The following is a 4,139-nucleotide window of genomic DNA, read 5'->3' as shown; positions in this document are numbered from 1 at the left end:
CCTTTTTCTTTCTTTCAATTTCTAAATAAGGAACTAGCATGACTAGTACATATATTTGTTACTGTGTATACTTATTCTATAAATTTATATAAATTATTTCTATAAATTTATATAAATTATATAAATTAAATGATATAAATGGGATTAGAATACATGTACATCAATATCTATTATTTGTATAATGACTCATCAAAGAACAAAAAATTGGATTTACCTAGTGAATAGAATATAGTTAAAAAAAAGAATTGATTAAGATTGGATTTGATCCATATCAAATATATTATTTCAAAATGGATTCTTGAAGTCATTCTAATCATAACACTAAATTCTTTTTATTGATACATAAATGTACTCACAAAATAAAATATTTCATCGAAACATTGATAAAATCGAATCATTGATAAAATGGATTCAATATGTTCTGTCCCTAAACCAAATTTTTATTTTTTTATTGAAAAATTCTATTTTCCAAAGTTTTTTTTCTTAGTATTAGATATAAATCTACCTATCGAATCTTAGTATTAGTAATAAATGATAGAAATGAAGTTTTAACCTCTCGTCCTTTGCAACAAACGAATCATTCCTGTGAAGAATTTTCTCTTTATTGGAACATTACTTCTTTTTTTTTCTTATTATGACTGGAATAAAAAAATTTAGAAATATAAATGATTAATAAAAAATTTCTATGGAATTATGAAAGAACGAAAAATATTTTTTTTTATCGAATCATATCATTATATTGACAATTGCAAAAAACTGTTCATACTATGAACGTAGTATAATGGCGGTCGGGCAAGTATGCCCCCATCGTCTAGTGGTTCAGGACATCTCTCTTTCAAGGAGGCAGCGGGGATTCGACTTCCCCTGGGGGTAGGGTGTTACGAAAGGAAGTTGATCAAAAATTTTCAATAAAAACTGAAATGTATTCTTCCTATTGTGCTGGGTCGATGCCCGAGCGGTTAATGGGGACGGACTGTAAATTCGTTGGCAATATGTCTACGCTGGTTCAAATCCAGCTCGGCCCAAGAATTTGCCGATCCACTATGAAATTCTATAACCCATTTATAGTTCTCTGGAAATGACTGATGTGCTATGATACGGAAGAATCAAAATATTAAACATATCTAAGGTTATTTCTTTTTTTTCTGTATTCCATATTTCTTTCCACAAATTCAAAATCTTGTTAATAATCGGTATTCATGTCAAGATCTGTAAGTAGAAAATATAAGGAAAAATTGAAAAAAAAAATATTTTTTTTTCATTGATTCAATTTTCAATCGATTTGTTAATAGAATAAGAATAAGAAACGGATTACGAGTAATTTGTGTCGATCTCACTAAAGTGGATATCGATATACATATCAATATATAAAAAAATGCGCTTTTTTCATTTACAACAAAAAGGTTCGAATCCGAAATAGAAAAAGAAAAGGTTTGACAGAAACGGTCCGTAAAAATATTTATACAGTACACCCCTTTCCCTGGGATTGTAGTTCAATTGGTCAGAGCACCGCCCTGTCAAGGCGGAAGCTGCGGGTTCGAGCCCCGTCAATCCCGTTGGATATAAATCCAAAAAAATAAAAAATAAATTCCTTTTTTGTGTATTTGTAGGGAATCAAATTGATAAACAAAATTTTATTTGGGGCCCCCCCCTGCTTTTTCATTTGTTTCGCCGAAAAAGGAAGGAAAGGGATTTTGGACTTTCATCAAGAATAAATGTTTTTTTGTTTTATTTAGTATGGATAAAAGATCTTCCTATGTTATACTATTTCATGAGTTGATTTGATAGCTCAGATTTTGTGATTCATGATATTGATCCGATTTGATATCATTGAAATCCAATTTATACCATTGTTGAAAGATTGAACATTTCTATGGGATTAAATCCCGAATTTTTTTTTTAGAAATTTAAGAGAAATAGAACATAATAAAGATTATGGAAGTAAATATTCTCGCATTTATTGCTACTACTGCACTGTTTATTCTAGTTCCTACTGCTTTTTTACTTATAATTTATGTAAAAACGGTAAGTAAAAGTGACTAATTTCACTGAAATATGATTTCTTCATTTTTATGAATGATTTAAAAAAATGATCGTACAATCAGCGTAATCCAGATAGTAGAAATCAATTTGATTTCTACTATCTGAGAATTGCGTCCAATTTTTTTTTTCAGATTCTTTTTACAAACAATTCCGGTATCTTAGGAAAAAAAGGGGGTAAAAAAACAGGAATGGTTATTACACGGTCCGCCATTTTCCATATATATATATATCTATATAACCAGGTTAAGCGTCAGTTCATCGAAATAGAAATTTTAAGAAAAATTTGATTGGAATAGGAATCCATTTCTTCTTCTTTTTGATTCCCTTGTTTTTCTCAAAATAGGAATATGGGAATAATGAAAATATTTGTTTGATTGAAAGAGTATTTTCAATTCCTATAAGATACATAGAATACATTACACTACTAAAATATAATAGAATCAAGATAGATTTTCTATTTGAACTCAATTAATTAGTATTAGTTTAAATGAAATATTTTCATTCAATAGTTTCGAAATTCAAAAATTCAGGTAGAAATCAACAAGGTTACTTGGATCCCTTAACTCAATTTTTAGTATCCCTATAGCCCACTTCTTCCCCATACTACGAGGGAAAGGGAAAATGAAAAAACTACCATTAAAGCAGCCCAAGCAATACTTACTATATCCATGTAAATTTTGTCTCCTATCTCTATAAATATGAAGGAACTATTTCATTATTTTTTCAAATTTTTTATTCTATTCTTTTTTTTGTATTATTCGCTAAAAATACTATACTATAATAGTGGAATTGCTATTACAGAGTCAAAAAAAGGATTCTGGGCTAACATCATTCACGAAAAACAAGAATTCATTCTATTTATTAGTTATTAGAACATCTAAAAAGTTTTTTTTGATTATTTTTAGTAAAATCATAAAACATTAAACATAAAAAAATTATAGGAAGTTATAAGTCAATGAATGTTACTACCAGGTGGGAATATTAAGATTTCTCTTTTATCATTTCCTTAAGGATTTCATAAAAAAAGAATCAAGACAGATTCATTTGCATACTTATACTCTTCTTTCTATTTGAAATAGTCCCTTAAATGTCTCCCAATTCGTTCTCTAAAATAATTAAAAAAACTTTTTTTCTTTTCTATTCGATTTTAGAATCAAAACTTTTTAATTTTATTAGAATATAGAATATGAAAATCTAAAGAATACTTTTTTTGAATATTACGAAAGCGAATTAGCTAAATTAAAGCTATTAAATAGAATTGATCTAAATAAATAATATTGATAAAATGTGGAAGCACTCATAAACTTTAAATTAGTCTGTATAGAAGGTTTTTCTTCTGCCTTTTCTCTACCTAAAAATGGACTTTCCTATCCGACTTATTCTTAATCCAATCTAATAAAAGACCCAGTCAGGAGACAGACACTACAATAGTTGTGTAGTGAACGAACTATCATTTCTAAATTTATGGATTCCTTTTCACTACTAGAATCTTTCCTTGAATTCGAGACAAAAATATTTACAACATTTTTTAAGCTACTGATGCTTATAATTTCGAATCAAACGCAATTCTCAAGACTCCTTTTCCCTCGCTTGCTTCTGTTGGAAAAAAAGTTTTCTAAAAAAACGTAATATAATCTTTCATTTACAGTTTCTTATCGATCAGGCGACACCCGGATTTGAACTGGGGAAAAAGGATTTGCAGTCCCCCGCCTTACCACTCGGCCATGCCGCCAATAAAAATATAGATATGAAGTTTTTGAGAATACTCCCCCCTTTTCTTTCTATTGAAAAATTGAAAAACAATCTTGAGACAAATCGCAACCGTTAACTATTCTTTTATGAATTATTCTTGAATATTTGAATAGAAATTTTTTTTTCTTAATGAGATCAGAAAATAAAAATTGATACATAACCAATCAATATTGCTTTTTTTTTTAACTTTGTTCATTCTAATTATAACAGCAACTTTCAATATATGTAAACCCTAGAATATCAATTTGATCTGTTACACAGATATTATCTAATCGAGTATCTTATCCATATCTATATAGATATAGAATACCAATACTATACGGTATTTTCAAGAAATTATCGTG

General features: G+C 28.3%; 1 non-coding gene across 1 annotated transcript; it reads right to left on the bottom strand.

Moving 5' to 3' along the window:
• Positions 1-3,704: 3,704 nt before the first annotated feature.
• TRNAC-GCA (transfer RNA cysteine (anticodon GCA)) lies at positions 3,705-3,775 on the bottom strand. Its single transcript has one exon. It is a non-coding gene; the product is annotated as a tRNA-Cys (tRNA).
• Between the last annotated feature and the right edge of the window lie 364 nt (positions 3,776-4,139).

This window comes from Vigna unguiculata, unplaced genomic scaffold, assembly GCF_037176805.1.
Source record: "Vigna unguiculata cultivar grain cowpea cultivar isolate G323 ecotype 2 unplaced genomic scaffold, ASM3717680v1 ptg000273l, whole genome shotgun sequence".
In the NCBI taxonomy this organism is placed as follows: Eukaryota; Viridiplantae; Streptophyta; class Magnoliopsida; order Fabales; family Fabaceae; genus Vigna; species Vigna unguiculata.
This window is presented reverse-complemented; position numbering and strand designations above follow the sequence as displayed.